The sequence below is a fragment of the Thermobia domestica genome, chromosome 1, assembly GCF_964235325.1.
Source record: "Thermobia domestica chromosome 1, izTheDome1.hap1.1, whole genome shotgun sequence".
In the NCBI taxonomy this organism is placed as follows: domain Eukaryota; kingdom Metazoa; phylum Arthropoda; class Insecta; order Zygentoma; family Lepismatidae; genus Thermobia; species Thermobia domestica.
The window spans coordinates 122,630,763-122,648,400 of NC_137454.1; the positions used below are offsets into that span (position 1 = coordinate 122,630,763).

General features: G+C 38.3%; 1 long non-coding RNA gene across 1 annotated transcript in view; it reads left to right on the forward strand.

The window, feature by feature from the left end:
* The window catches only part of LOC145688562 (uncharacterized), a 94,930-nt gene that overhangs the window by 60,538 nt on the left and 16,754 nt on the right, over nt 1–17,638 (forward strand). The window lies entirely within an intron of this gene.

The following is a 17,638-nucleotide window of genomic DNA, read 5'->3' on the forward strand; positions in this document are numbered from 1 at the left end:
AGTCTATTGTTCAAACAACAAGCAAGCAACTTGTAATCGCAATTGAGAAGAGTTATCGATCGATAGTGATTAACATTTGTAGGATGTGCTTGTTTAGGTATAAACACTGTAACACCAGGAATATGACACAGGATCAGAAGATTGTCACTGAAATATTCGTTAATAAGAATCGTATCGTCAAGAACACAAGAAGGTGGTGTAAAGGATTCCTCAGGCATATTATGAACTTCAAAAAAAAAATATATAGTTTGTGGTAATACGACAGAAATACATTTTTAATGGGAGGCAACATTTTCATGAAGTTGTTCATCCTCATCACGTATATGATGGATCCACTTGCCTTGGCCTCATGTTATCTCACGAAGTACATGATAGAATGATGGTTTTTCATCATCACCACTCACCTACTACGCCACTTCATCCTCCACCCAAACTAATACCTAGTTAAAATCGTTTCATGGAAGAATGTACAGAAAAAAACTAATGCTTATGTGAGTGTCTTAATGACTTACTCGAAATTCCCTTATTTAACTCAAAAACAAGTTACATAGACGTTCCTTAATGAGGAAAATATCACGAAACGTACTTCAAGTTCAGGCTACGTCATCGGTTTCTGGGTTGGTCTTGATTTACATTACACTTCTTCTTTACCATAACTTTTAATTTCCAAAGAAGGAAACACGACAGAAATTATTTTCGCATTCTTTGAATTGTATCAACAAGTGTAGAAATAGTTATATGTTTGTGTTCCATAACTATTAGTTTTTTTCTTAGAAACTTACTTCCAGCAGTTGTTCTAGATTTGATATTTTCAACTACTTTCAAGCATTTCCTGATTCATGGGTGGTCAGTATTTTTATTTCTCTAAACATACAGTATATAAAGAAATAACACATTACATCAGGGATGCAAATAACCACTCGCAAGGGGCGATCCGGGTGAATATTTAATATCATACCGCAGGTAAGTAAATGATTTCTATTGTGGGATCTGGGCTAGTAACTTTTTGTCTTGGGCTAGTTCAATTTTGTTGCTTATTTGCATCCCTGCATTACATACACAGCAATATTGACATTAATATATGGTGTTCTTTGGAAAACACGATCCCAACCATAGAGATTCATCTTAGAATGGAGAACTGTTTTATTAACCTACTTTACAATTGAAGACTTTGGGGCAAAAACACGTCAAGTCCAAGTCTCGAATCTAGACTCGAATTCGAGTTGAGACACACTTTGTAAAATTCGAGACGAGTCGAGACAAACGCATTTCTCGACTCAAATTTTCGAGTCGAGACAGCTCGTAAAAATCTCGACTCTACTCGAATGTCTCGAAAATTTTTCTATAATTTTTAAGATTATTTTTAAGAAAGTATTCACTCAGAAACAGTCGGTACAAGATTTCGGAAACTGCAGGACTTGTCGGGTGTCCGAGGAGTGCTGTGGAGTGTATTTTACAAGTGGCGAAACCAAGGGGAAACGACGTCCAAACGCCGAGGGTTGGGTGCCCCCACCTCATCACACATGTCGGACGTCGTGGGCTGGGCAGACTGATAAAACAGGGTAGGCAGCAAACTATGTCGGAACTAACTTCAGACTTTAATGCTGGGCAAAGTACAAGTGTGTCTGAACTAGTATTGTAAGATTTCCGGGAAATTTGAACCTGTTGGTAAAATACCGGTTTTTATTTCGATTTCTTTCCGGAAAAATTGAAAATAAATTTGTATTAGGGTAATTTTACTAGTAATGAAATCTTTTTTTTTTCAAACGTGGGAAAAATATAAGTTCAGAAATTTCAATATTGCGAATATTTAAAAAAAACTCAAAAATAAAACTATTCCAATTATTACCTATATATTAAAGTACTAGGTTTTTATGTTTGTCCCCACAGAAAAATTTCTATCTTTGTCTCCAATCGACAATGAGATCTAGAAACCCAAATGAGCTAGAAACGCCGTTTTCACTGGTCGATTCCAAATTTTGTGTAAATTATCCAGTTGTAATTGAATATTTAAAAAAAACATGGCCATTAGTTCTTTATTACATTTTTAGGGGTACACTGGAAGTACTGAAATTTTAAAAAAAAGTAAACATCGTACTCTACGAGTTATATATTCCAACATCACGTAGTTGTATATAGGGGTTATATATATATATATATATCAGGCGTTTGTTTCATGGCCAAATGATAATGAAAAACGAAGGATAACCATTTCTCCAGTCTAAGATGAATCTTTATTGTTTGGAGTGTTTTACCCCATGAACACCATATATCACTAGCATAATTAATTGTGCGTGTATACATACTTCATGCAAAAAAAAAAAGAAAACAATGGTAATATATGAATTAGAAATTAAAACCAGAAGTGGGCTCAAATCTTGGGAACGGTGCGAGATATTGAAAAAAATAATCGAAAAAAAATCCCCTTTATGATACCCCTTGCCTATTTTTAAGAAGGCGTCTTTCACTTGTATCTGTAAAGGGACATGTACAGATATAATGAATGACATGCAGGTTCATGCTCATATGTGAATGATGCGCTGTGTAGAGAGCGCAGATTCAGCTAGTTGAAAATTAATATTCGGCACTCATTTCTCTTATGTCGTTTATTCGTGGATGTGCATTAATTATAGAACTTTTACAATTACGTACAAGCCTACCATAATGAAGTGTTTGTTGCAACAAATACGTAGGTCTCTCGGATGAAACTGAGTTCTTAATATGCTCTTTGATCTGTTGAGGTTTTGTTGATTTTAACCAAATTACTTCTTGAGAAAAAGAACAGTAGGCAAATTTCACTAATACTCATGCACTAAAACATATAATTACTATTATTTAATATTCTAATATAGACACTTATATAAACTTTAGATACAAAATCCTGTATGTAATGTGGTGGACAAACACCGCGTGCGTGGGTTTCCTCGGGGTTCTCCCGTTTCCCCCCAGTTTCTTCATTCCACCATTTCATTCATTACTCATCATCACCGTCTCCTTTAGCCTAACCGGCATAACCGTGGGACGTAAAACTCAAAGATTTCATTTCATTTTTCCTGTATGTATGTTTTCTAGTGCGACCAAAATGAAAGTGACTATGTTTCTAACTTAGCCCTAATAACTCTTGAATCATCAGACCGACCTCGATAAAATTTTCAACATAGATGAGGTTCGGGATGATTTTTATCATTTCACTTTGAAGGTGAAACTTGAAGGAAGGGGAGAGGGGGAAATGACAGATATTATTGTCGGATCCATAATTTTCGGGGTCGCTGAAACGAACAGTGACAGTTCCAGCCGTTTAAATTCAAATTCAGCCCCATTAGTACTCTAAGGGGGGATGGTGACATGTAAAGATAATTGAAAATTGTCGATATTAATGCCGAATTCATAGTTTTGGGGCTCCATAAGTTCATTGTGACAGTTTTTGTGCCCTTTGTGTCCAAAATGAAACGTATTCTCCCCGTGCGAAAAACAGGTATTCTGCTAGTCTATAATAACAATGAACGGAAGTTTCACATACTTAACCCTTTAATATATTTCTCGCTGCTCAAATTTACTCACTTGTGCTTTATATGTGTGTATGTATAAATAAGATCATATCTCTTTTTGAGTTATTCGAAAATATACAAATAATAAAGAGGGATTTTACCAGAAATCAGAAAAGTAAAAAGTAGGATTAAAACCTGTTGCTTTAAGTATTTTTCCGTTAGCGAAATACATTATATATATCTATATCTATATCTATCTATCTATCTATCTATCTATCTATCTATCTATCTATCTATCTATCTATCTATCTATATATATATATATATATATATATATATATATATATCCTTCAGACAGGTTACAGCAAGTAAGATTACTAGCATCAGGCCAGGAAATAGCGATATCACACTTTCAGTCATTTTCACCGAAATCCAGAACATCACTACCTTCGATTGCTTTCAAAAAAGTGGCCTCGTAGTGGCCAAATGATCAGTGAGTGGTAGTTGTGCGCTTTAAAATTTTTCTTCAGAATCACAATATCTACAACATATCATAGTTTCAAGCAATTCCACCGAAATCCAAAACATCCGGGACATGTATAAGGGAATCAACGAATTTAGGAAAGGCTATCAACCTCGTGCTTATATATTAAAGAAATCTGACGGTACAGTTCTCACTGACACGGATAGCATCTTAAAAAGATGGAAAGATTTCTTTGACGATTTGCTTAACACGCAACCGAAAACTAGTGTGCGTGGAGAAAAGGAGATACACACCGCAGAACCGTATATTCCAGAACCCAACCGAATAGAAGTAGAAACTGCTATAAAGAAATTAAAGAAACACAAATCTCCGGACCATGTTTTGCAACTGCATAGAACAGGCATGATTATCGTTTTATGTACTTTGAGCTTCAGATTTCTTGACAGAATTCGCGACGGTAAGAGATTTTGAACGGAATAATAACACGAATTCCCTGGTTTTAGTCGACATTTAATTTCTTCGTGAATATGATTTTCGTCTGTTCGTATTGATCCTAGATACTTGAAAGTATCCACTTTATGAAAAGTATTATTTGATATTTTAACGGATGCAATAATATTTTTTTCTTTGCTAAATTGAAAGCCAGAAAAGTGTTTTTAACAAAGAAAACGAGAAATTAAGGCAATTACCATAATCATATCACTAGAAAATACTACGTAAATATGGTTTTAATGAAGCATAACATACCTTAGGGTTCCCATTCGTCCCGGAAAATCCAGGACCGTCACGGAATCGAGATCTGTGTCCCCAAAAATATTTCTCGGGGCGCTTAAATGCCCCGGATTTCAGGGAAGAATAAAGGATGGGAATATCATAGTTCGCTTTTTTCACAAGGTTAGGTATATAATTATTCTCTTCAACTTCTGAGTATAGCAATTCAAAAGTTGAAAAAACTTGGATACATAAATTATGGATTTAATTAAATTCACGATTTAACTATTTTGACATTGAACGCAGCATTCGTTTCACTGGGCCAGGGACAAAATGTTTTACTGTTTATTCTTATTGTTATCCTGTTGCAATCTGCATCTTGCTTCTGAAATATTTTAATCAATAATCAATGATCGATATTTCTGGTAATTTTTCGCTGACCATCCAAGAAAAAATATATTGTTTTAATTAATAAAACTGAACAAAAAAAAAAAACAATGGGAAAATGCTAGAGTATTTTTGTAAGTAGAAGCTTATAAGGTGTGGGGAAACATATTTTTTGAATTATTTGGGGCAGATATCTTTTTCCTTCTTTTTACGCAACAATGGTCACACATTTCCGTTGCCCCTTCTGAGCCACCACTGTGTCACAGTACAGTGACGGCTTTAGTGGATAGGCCGGGTAGACACGGGCCTACCCCCCAAAAATTGAAAAATATATAAACGCTAAAGGATACAATAAAGAGTAGACCTAAAAGTCAATCCATTCTAACAAGTAAAGGACCATATGGTTGTCGCGCAAATCAGATGCAGACATACGCCATAAAAGATATGGAGAACACAGAAATTTAAGGTGCTAAGGGTCATAGGGAGCGGAGCGAGAAAAGAGGAAACATTGAATGTCGGCAAAATTGAAGAAACTCAAGAATGACGGGAAAAGTTAATTTCTTGCAAACAGGGAAGGAAAGTCAACCAAAAGAAAGAAAGTAAACATAACAAGGGCATCAAGGACGAAGAAAGATCATAATCAGGGTTGTCATCCGGACCGCAGTGTTGCCAGCGCTGCATAACATTGATATGGAAGGTATAGCACAGTATAGCAATTCATGCACAAGGAAAAATATTAGTAACACAAAAGTCAATTGAAAAATGACTTTGTACACGTGCGTAAAAAGGTTTAACGATAGTCGTGAGTGAATAATGTACATAAGGGAGGACAAACATAGACATGAAAGTGAAGGGGGTACACATGATAACACAAAAACGAAAGTGTTTGGGAGCATCGTTCCATGATGATGATGATGATCGGTGTTCTGCTCGAAGGCAGGTTTTGAGCTGAAGGTCTCTGGGCTGGATGAACCCATGGTGGTTTGCTATTGCCTTCCATGGAATGATAATGACGTATAAAGGACGAGAGCTACATTTTAACGAGGGATCCGAACCTTTTGTCCCCACCGGGAATCGAACCCGGGACCCCTTGAATACAAAGCGAAGAGCTTAACCACTCATCCATCCGGGACACTATCGGTCCAGCATGGATATTAATAGAGAAAAAAATCAGCTGGCCATCCTGCATATTGTGCCTTATAAGCCGTCGTTGCACAAGGCGAATGTCGGGATGATATATGGTAGCACGGACCAAACCTGCTTGCCTCATCTGTCCTAGTCTCACCGAAAGTGCCAATGTGGCCTCGGAATTAAAGATATAAACCCCTGATTTTATCCTTGACTAGAAAAATAAATAGCCTGGAAGAAGACCCGGGTAATTGACGATGCAGTGTTTATTGCGTATTCGCTGATTTCGTAGGCAAAAAACCGCAAACGCCGCCTCGCCGTAGGTAGGATATATGTCACCAAACTCGGTGGGAGACAAGTGTATGGACGCCTCCAAAACAGGGGGACATTTTTTGTTTGTTTCCATGGCAATCGCTATAAGAGCTTACCGAACGTTTTTTTGTTCATAAAATACAATGTGCACATGTTTTTCACATGTGTACTCATGGTTTTTCTTCGAGATTGTCCAAGCAGTGATCTTATGAGAGAAGAAGAAATCAGATGGCGTGGAACTACAAAATAAAAGAGGTACGAAGTAATTTGTCATGCTATGGGCCACAGGCAACTACGTAGATAGGGGGCGCATTTGTAGGGAGTGAGCAGAGAGTGTGGGACTTCAAGGCGCGAGACACAACTAGTGCTTGTTGTTGTATAAGTACAAGTGTTGAGCGAAGATTATGTTCTGTGTGTGCCACCACAAAGGGCAGTCAGGAAGTGGCATTGAACCGAGTGCGGGGATACTTTGGAAACTGATTTGTACACTTGTTGCGTGTGGTTTTGTTAATGATATATTAGAAAAATACCACACTAGATCAATATTGATCTGCTATTGGAATAGGAGAAGCGAGTGATTTGAACGTAGATAGAGCACAAAGATTGTGAGACGTTGTCGTCATATGTTGAAGCAACTCTGTTTATTATCCAGGAAGCACGAGTGCGATTTACTAGGCGCATCATATGGGTGCAAAATGCGACAATCTGTAGTTGTGAAGTTGTTAGCAGATGTTTTCGGCATTTCACAAGAAACACAACGCAGGAGGAACTTATCGTTACAGAGAAGATTAAAACACAGTTGTGGAATGAAGAAAGTGTTGTAGATGAGTTTAATACATTAGTGATGGATGAAGATGGGACAGATGTTGAGGACATTGAAAGTGGTTTCGGTGATGATACAGCATTAGCAGAAGAAACAATGTTGCAAGCAGAACGAAGTCCACCAACCCACCACGAAAGCAGTGGGTCGTCATCTTATGCTCCATCTCCACCAAAGAAACAGTTCACAAAATTCCCGGACAACTACTTGACCGATGCATACAAGATCTGGACCAAGCAGCCGACAGAGCCGGAGCCCCCCCCCCCCTTTAACTGTGTCCTCCTGGGTTAACGATCGATATGTCACCACGTGTAAAATTCACTAGCGTTATGGCACAAAAACGCAAAATAAAAAATAAAACAGTCTTACAAAAATTTGAAAAGACACTCACAACATCTTGCAAACGCCGGCACTCCTTACAGAAACGCTTAAATAATGCTGTACTCGAGCATTTCATCGCAATGAGACAATGCAATGTAATTATTCACGACCGCACAATACGTATCTGGGCCATGAATATTAAGAAATTGATCCACACAACACATTATCATTCACAGCGTCCAGATCATGGGTCACGCGCTTCAAACGAAAAAACAAACTGGTTTCGCGCAAGATTACTCATAAAGTTAGTACAAGAGTCGCCGTTGATACTGCTGCAGTTCAAGCATCCGCCACATACTTTGTTAACGAGATCGAGTCTTTCATTGTAGAGCACGAGTTGACTCCAGAGCAGGTCCTTAATACAGATCATTCGAGATTTGCTAAAGAGTTGCATTCAGGCAGAATCCTTGCCATTAAAGGAAGCAACCCAATTTTTGGTGCCGTAGATTCAGTTACCGCAATGACGCATTCCTATATGATTATGTCGGTGATTGGGATGGACGGTACATTGCTTCCACACATGTATGTTATTGTTTCAGAACCCAGTGGTAACTTGCGCGCATGGTCGTTGAATTCCCCAATGTGAAAGCATATGCAAGCAGATCAGCGAATATGACCAAACAGGACTTGCAAATCTTCCTGGAAGAAGTTTTGTGGCCCGATCTTCAGGGTAAGGATCGGGTTTTGCTTTGGTTGACTCCTGGACTCCAAACAAGGATGACACTCTTTACAACATGACAGTTCCTGACGGTGTTCAGTTCTACAAAAAGATGATTCCTCCGAAATATACAGGCCTTATACAACCTGCTGATGTGTTCTTCTTTCGTCCATTCAAAAACATGGTGAAGTTAATCACAGATACGTTAGTGTTCTCCAGTATTAATGTGTGGCAACGTGAAAACTTTCTCCGCCTTCAGTCATTTGTTCATTACCAGTTTTCTTCTAGGCGAATCCAAAAGATGATACGCTTTGCGTTTTTCAAATGTGGCTACTCCAATGAATATCCTGGACAGTTTGAAACACCTTCCGCATATTGCTTTGAAAAAGGATTCACAGAGGAATGCTGCAGAGACGCAAAATGCTTGCTTTCATCCGCTGTGCTCACTGCGAGAAATGTTTGTTTGTTGACCACGCATTCATTCGTGATCTTCACGTCAACTGCAATTAAACTATAAATGGTGCGTACTGTTCTCTATTTTCCTCCATCTGTATTCACGCGGGTGTAATATTCACTCACGACTACGTTAAACCTTTTTACGCACGTGTACAGTCTTTTCACTTGACTTTTGTGTTACTAACATTTTTCCTTGTGCATGAATTCCTATACTGTGCTATATCTTCCATATCAATGTTATGCAGCGCTGGCAACACTGCGGTCCGGATGGCAACCCTGATTATGATCTTTCTTCGTCCTTGATGCCCTTGTTATGTTTACTTTCTTTCTTTTGGTTGACTTTCTTTCCCTGTTTGCACGAAATTAACTTTTCCCGTCATTCCTGAGTTTCTTCAATTTTGCCGACATTCAATGTTTCCTCTTTCCTCGCTACGCTCCCTATGGCCCTTAGCACCTTAAATTTCTGTGTTCTCCATATCTTTTCATGCTCAATCAGATGGCGTATGTCTGCATCTGATTTGCGCGCAACCATATGGTCCCTTACTTGTAAGTGATCAATAGAGACCGGATGTCAGACATAATGCCTATTCTTTAATATCAAAGATATGATCAAAAATAACGCTTTGAAGTTTATATGGGGGGTTATAGTTTCGATTTAAGCCAAATTTATTTTGCCTATTCTGCCTATTTTGCCCCTTACTGCCTAAGTAATTGGTTTAGAGCCTAATGTTGCCTATTCCATGCATTTGCTTTAAAATGAGCCTTCATTGGGAAAATATGTAGTTTATATGATACACACACACATACATATATATGGTTATTCAAAAAGAAAGAACAGATTTCAAACATTTATTTCTTCCAAGTTACAAAAGATAGAAACATGATTGTTAGTAATTATGGTGTTCATTCAATATGAGCCATTACACGACAAATGTCAAAACAGTGGCTCACTTCTTGCCACATACGATTCAGCTGGTCTCTAGTTATCGAATTCACAGCTTCAACAATTCGATGTCGTAGACCTTCAAGAGAACCCGCCATACCGTTGGTTGAAGAATGTTAAGTTCTTTGCGTGCTCGTGATGTGGATTTCTTTGGGCTCCTTTCGTAAAGTGTAAAAATACGCTCGACATTCTCGTTCGACGTGCGTGGACGTCCCGTGCATTTCCCTTTGCAGATGCAACAATCTTCTACGAGTTTTCGATGCCACTCGTAAATTTGCTTATGATGCGGCGGTTGTTTATTAAATTGACGGCGAAATGCTCGCTGAACTGCAACAATGGACTCAAGTTTTGCCAATTGTAGCACACAAAAAGACTTCTTCTGTGGTGACGCCGCCATTTCACTACAGACAAACAACAAGCAACAGCGCCAATGCGGCCATGATTGGAACTTCTATCCGGGCTGTTTAAATTGTAAACTTTTCTTAATCAAGTAACGTTTGAAATCATGTTTCTATCTTTTGTAGTTTGGAAGAAATAAATGTTTGAAATCTGTTCTTTCTTTTTGAATATCCCTGTATATATATATATATATATATATATATATATATATATATATATATATATATATATATTAGGTGTTTGTAAACACAAGAACGTACAAGGTGTTTCAAAACAACACCGGCAACGTTTGGGAGGTGATTCCTGATACTAAGATAAGACAAAAAAATATAGACCAACCTGGGTGCACAAATACTTCCTTTCGGAGTTATAGGCTGCCTAAAACACAAAAGAATGAACTTTAAAGGTCCATAGCTCCAATACTACGGGAATCACAGTAGTCGGCTCAAGACTTGATTTAGAACTTGTATGTCCCCTATCCAAATATCCATGTTTTAAAATCCCGCGGCACTTCGGCAAACAATTTTTTATAGAGGTAGTTGGTGAGTGCTTCTAATTATATGCCCGTAGCCAAACTGCCTCTATAAAAATTGTTACGTATATTTTGGATTGTGCTTATATTAATTCCTAAGTGAAATCGTGACCCGACTAGCCTAGGTCCTATAGTTTTGGAGCTATGGACTTTTAAACTTCATTTTTTCATGTTTTCGGCAGTTTATAACTCCGAAAGGAAGCATTTGGGCACCAAGCTTTATATATATATATATATATATATATATATATATATATATATATATATATATATATAACACAGATATGTTTCTATATTCTTTGAATATTATCTATGATTTGAATTCCTTTTTTTAAATTGTATTGAATATTTATCTTCATTATTTCGAGTTACATTTTAGTACCTATTTGCCTGCCTATTTTTCAGGGTTTTTGATGCCTACACATCTGGTCTCTAGTGATCAAACATGTGCAACTCGACCATCTCTAAAAAATTAATTTTTCCATGAATGTTCATACTATATCAGGGTACTTCAAAACCGCAATTAATTATATTTTAAAACATCTCGTAGCGACGCAGCGGCAACCGCCATTTTGTGTTTTCTCGATTTCAGGCGTTTACGTTGTTTTGAATATCTCAGCATGTATTTATCCTAGCAAATTGAAAATTGCTGGGCGTGTCCAACTTGTGGAGAGCTATATCTTTGCCCTTTTCACATTTTTGCCTAAAACAACTTGAAAGGCGTGAAATCAGTAGCAACATTTTTGGACATTGAAGACATGTTTAGGAAGAGGAAGAAACTGGCGTAGAGGTCTGAATTATGTACGCATGTAGTCCGGGGTCATAAGTTTATATTCAAAAATTTGCATACCTGTAGCTGCTCCAAAAGGCCTGAAAAAGTATCGTAAAGTTGGGGAATTATGCTAATTTGCATATTTCAGTGTCCAATATCTCCAATGGGCCTGGATAAAAAAAAAAAAAAAATCTGAAATTTTCGGAATAGTTACTTCTTTAGTATACCATAACACACAACAAAGCGCGTTTTGTGTTTTTGAGCAGAAGGGGGTCAAAGTATTAAGGAATGACGTCATACTGTAGGAGGTGTTTGTTCACAAAATTCAACTGGAAATTCGTTGATGTGTAATAAAATATTGTAGGATGAATGGCTAGTCCAGTTAAGGTTCTCAAGCTCCTTTCTTTCCTCTATCCCATGGCGTAGGCGTCGGAGGACCACCGTTGGGCAACTAGAGATATCTCGCCAAAAATTGGCGGCCCCGTAGCGACGATCCGCGGTGGCCCCACTTCCGTTTTAAAATTATACCACCAGCGGCCCACCAGTGGCAGAGACGCGATGAAACCCCAATGAACAACAAAATTACTCCCTCAAAATATGTTAAATCACCTATATGCGTAATTTGTTACATTAAGGGGAGTCTAAAAAACACTCTTAAAAAAAGTGCCCCAGGGTAGGCGCGAACTATCAACCTTTGGATTACTAGGCGCGTGCTCTTCCAACTTCGCCACGGAGGCGATGGAGAAAACGTCCCTTGTAGAGGAATAAATCGTTGAAGTATTTCTAATTTAGCCAATCAGAGTGCTCCTGTAACCGTGTATATTTGACGATAATCATTTGAGATTAGATTAAATCCGTTCGCAATGTAATTTTATAACGAAATGACGTGCGTCTATTTACTTTATTTCTTTGTTCTTCCATGTTCACTTTCAAGTGATCGGCTACAGTTGTAATCTAAATTCATACAATTATACCCACTCATCTCAAGATTTTTCACTTCATGATGTAGAGGCAGGGGTTATTCTTGACCCCCGTAGCTCACTTTAGTAACAATTCGTCAGGAAAAATAATATATAACAATAACCGCATGTACATGACTGGTGATAGTTCGTGTTTGTCCCTTCGCGATTCTCCGCGACGAATTGAAGAAGCGCGGACCAAATTGATGTCCTCGCTGCTACGCGGTGGTAACTTCAATACTCCGACTCTAGATATCTCTTTCAACTCGACGAAACCCTGCCGTCAGTGGCACACTAGCGGCAGTTCTTCGACGCGTCGCTATAGCGATGATCGATATTTATCGGCAAGTGGGCCACTAGGTGTTGCGACGTTTACGGTATAAGGTAGTTGTGACTCACTGTCTTATAACCCATACATGGCAGCACTGGTGAAGAATGCCGCTATCAGCAGAAGGCGAGAAAATCAAAATGCATGCTTGGCAAAAAAAAAAAGTCCGTAAGTACTCATTTCTTTTGCTGCTTGCTATATCAATGATATTCAATTTTGTTTATTGTTGTTTTAACTGTCAACTCATGCAGGAGACTGTTGTCATTTCGTTAAATTTGCATTCCCCAGTCAGTGTTTACAATGAGCGAGTGCTCACTGACTGGAGAATGTACGAGGGTGTGTTGATAAGATCTCCGCCTCACCAAGAAAACATGTAGATAGGAAGCAAAGCTTGGTGTTTTTATTCAACATATTCCCCTTGTAGTGTAATGCACTTTTCACATCGCTGCTGCAGTGCTTGCAGGTCAAACAAATAGAAGTCGGATGAATGCTCTGCAAACCAGGCCTCTGTTTGATAAACGACGTCATCGGCTTCATTGAAATGCATTCCCTTTTAAAACATTTTCAATTTAGGAAAGAGATAAAAGTCTAATGGAGCCAAATCAGGAGAATAAAGTGTATGTTCCTGTATTTGAAACCGTAGGTCCTCCAATTTTTGCAATGTCAGACGTGCCTTGTGTGAGGACGCATTGTCCTGGAGGGAGATTACCCCTTTTGACAGCTCTCCACGTCTCTTTTCCTTTAGTGCTGCTTTCAGTTTACCTAGAAGTTGCATTGTTGGTTCCACCCGATTTCAGATAATCCTGAGATAGAATTCCTTCATAATCCCAGAAGACCGCAGCAAGGACCTTAGCAGAGGAGCGCTGTGTCCTAGCCTTCTTCGGATGTGGAGAACTGCTGGGCGCCATTCCGCCGATTGCAGTTTCGTCGTGGGATCGTAGAAATATAACTAGGTTTCGTCCACTGTTACCAGCCGTTGCAAAAAAAAAAAAAAAAAAAAAAAAAAGCCTTATCTTCTTAAAATCGGGACAGAACTGCCTTACTTGCCTCCACCCGTTCACGCTTCTGATCTGCGTTCAAAAGTTTCGGAATCCATTTTGCCGCGACCTTCCTCACACCCAAGTCTTCATGGATAACTTTACACACCCGTTCATGACTAATTCCCAATGTGTCCTCTATCTGTCTGAGCGGGATTCGACGATTGTCGAGAATCATCCGGTGAATGGCATCAATCATCTCAGGAGAGGTCACTGAAAGTGGTCTGCCACACCGTGGATCATTGTTCAGACCAAACTGCTCACGTTTGAAGTTCACAGCCCATTTCTTCACAGTGGCATACGATGGTGCCTTGTCCTCCATTGTCGTGACAAGGTGTTGTAGTTTTCCTTTGGCGAGAGTCTCTTTAGGAAGAAGTACTTGATGAATGCAGGGTGTTCAAATTTACTAATTTCTGAGACGTGGGCTGACATCCTCATTTTGGATCTGAAAAAAAAAATAAAATAAAATTGGTTTAGTCAAACCAAATTTTGCACAGTAGCTTCACAAATTATAAGCCTCATAAACATATGTAACTTTTATATCTAGCTTTGTTTGAACCTGGGTAGGCTGAGAACTTATCAACCTATCCTTGTAGATCAAACGAAAGGACAACAGCCTCCTGTATGAGTTAACAGTTGAAACAAGCATAATCATGTTTAAATATCATGGTTATAGCAAAGCAGCAAGAGAAACAAGTACTTACGGACTTTTTGCCAAGTGTGCATTTTGGCTTTTCTCACCTTCTGTTGATAGAGGCATTCTTTACCAGTCCTGCTGTGAGTGATAAGACAGTGAATCACAACTAGAGGAAAGGAAGGAGCTTGAGAGCCTTAACTGGACAAGCCATTCATCCTACTATATTTTATTACACATCAACGAATTTCCAGTTGAATTTGTGAACAAAACACCTCCTACTGTCTGACGTCATTCCTTCATACTTTGATCCCCTTCTGTTCAAAAACACAAAACGCGCTTTGTTGTGTGTTATGGTATGCTAAAGAAGTAACTATTCCCAAACTTTCAGATTTTAAAAAAAATCCAGGTCCATTGGAGATATTGGACAATGAAATATGGCAAATTAGCATAATTCCCCAACTTTACGAAATTTTTTAAGGCCTTTTGGAGCAGATACAGGTATGCAAATTTTTGAGTATAAACTTATGACCCCGGACTACACGCACACACAAATTTAGACATCTACGTCAGTTTCTTCCTCTTCCCAAACATGTCTTCAATGTCCAAAAATGTTGCTACTGATTTCACCCCTCTCAAGTTGTTTTAGGCAAAAATGTTAAGAGGACAAAGTCTTAGCTCTGCACAAGTTGGACACGTCCAACAATTTTCAATTTGCTAGGACAAATACATACTGAGATATTCAAAACAACGTAAACGCCTGAAATCAAGAAAACAAAATGGCGGTAGCCGCTGCGTCGCTACAAGATGTTTTGAAAAATAATTAATTTGTAGTTTTAAAGTACCTTGATATAGTATAAACATTCATGAAAAAATTATTTTTTTTAAAAAAAGGTCGTGCGGCAATTTACTTTTTTCTCGATCACTTGGCATGGATTGTCCCGTAAATATATTTTTCACTATTTATATTAGTGGTAGATAATTATTTAGCGAATAGCATCAACTACTGCTGTAAAAGTAATTTCCTATTGTCATTAATCAAATGTGTATATATACCCATAAGCGAGGGAATGGGCCTACCCAAAATTAAAATCCTAAAGCCGCCGCTGTCACAGTGTGGAATCTAATTTCTTGTTAGTCACTAAAGTGCTCCTCTTGTCACTAGTCTAAGTGAGCAACAGTTAGTGCTCTATGAGTTTTGGAGTGCGTTGTGTGTTTCATGCATTGTTAGCAATAAGATTTTTTTTCGCAATGCCACTCAAAAGACGGTGTTCTTTTAGCGACAAGTTACAGCGTGATTTTGCTTACCAGAGGGAGGGCGTAAATCATCTGCTTACGTTTGTTTAATTAGGAAGGAGAAGGTCCACTAAAATGACTAAAATATACGTAATACTTGAATAACTCTGGCTAATGGAAGAAAGTAACACTTCGTTTCATTTTAAACATTTCAAGTTCGATTTTCAGCGAAACCGGTTTCGGTTATCTCCAAAACCGGTTCGGTTTTTCACCGGAACCATTTCGGTTTTCTTCAAAACCGGTTCCGGTTTTTTCCGAAATTTGTTCTATTTCTGACCGAACAGTGTTCTCGAAACCGATTCCGTTTCCACAGAAATAGTTTTATGTGTTTTCCAAAAGTTTTCACCGAAACTGAACCGGTTTGGAAGAAAACCGAAACCGGTTTTTGGAGAAAACCGAAACCGATTTCGGTGAAAAACCGAACTGGTTTTGAAGAAAACCGAAATATCGGTTTTTCTAGAAACCGGTTTCCGGTTTTTATATAAACCGGTTTTGCCCATCCCTAATATACAGGGTGAGTCAAAATAAGTGTTACAAGCCAATATCTCGCGAACTATACATTATATAAGAAAAATATTAAGAGACAATGTACAATACAGAGGGGCCTAAGAAATGAGTCAAACATTAGGTTTCCCCCGCCACCCATGTTGGGGGGAGGGGGGTGAACGTGAAATTTTTAAATGGGAACATAGGTCGAGTGATACCTCGTTCGAAAGAGCTTGAAAAATTGAACAATTTTTGTGGGAAACAATTTTTGATATGGGGCACCGTTTTCAAGATAGACCCCAAAATTGGTCCTGTATCCGATAAAACTTCCAGTACTTATAAATCGGAAACGTATGAGTAGTAAACGATTAAACAAAAAATGAAAAACGAAAACATCATAGGCAAAGTGGAATGATGTTGTCGTGGTGTTCCCAGGGCCCTAATCATGGGGCCCCGGGACCTATTTCAAAATTTCAAATGGGAATATACCTGTAGGTTGAGTGATACCTTGTTTGATAGATTATGGAAAACCAAACAGCTTATTAAAAAAATTATTTTGATTTCGGGCAGGCCTGTTTCAAAATGGCCGCCGGAAATGGTTCCACATTCAGATAGAAAGTGCAGTGTTCAAACTGAGTGTTCACTTATATTCAGATTTGAAATTTTAAAATTGGTCCCGGGGCCCCATGAAGGGGGCCCTGGGGCACCACGACAACACCATTCCACGTTGCCTATGGCGTTTACCTTTTTCATTTTTTGTTTCATGTTTTTCTACTTAGCCGTTTCCGATTTATAAGTACTGGGAATTTTATCGGATACAGGACCATTTTTGGGGCCCATCTTGAAAACGGTGCCCCATATCAAAAATTGTTTCCTACAAAAATCGTTCAATTTTTCAAGCTCTTTCGAACGAGGTATCACTCGACCTATGTTCCCATTAAAAAATTCCACGTTCACCCCCCTCCCCCCAATATGGGGGGCGGGGGAAACCTAATGTTTGACTCATTTCTTAGGCCCCTTTGTATTGTACATTGTTTCTTAATATTTTTTATATATGATGTATAGTTCGCGAGATATTGGCTTGTAACACTTATTTTGACTCACCCTGTATATATCATAGTTGCCTCTTTGCTTATTTATTTTTTTAAAAAAGTTATTAGCTATTAAAAGTGGAACTTTGTTCAGTATTCATCCACAGTCAATTAGTTATAATTTCCCAATTTTTCGTTAATATTCACAGGGAGATTACAGACATTACAGAAATTTGCAATTGTAACAATCATTTGAAGAATTTTTGATTATTACAACTTTCTACTCGTTTATTATCATTTAAGTGAGGCGCCGTAATATCGTTTGCTTACACTTAAGAAATGTCTCGAACCGGCCCTGATCATACACTCAAATGTATAAAATTGAGAATTAAACCC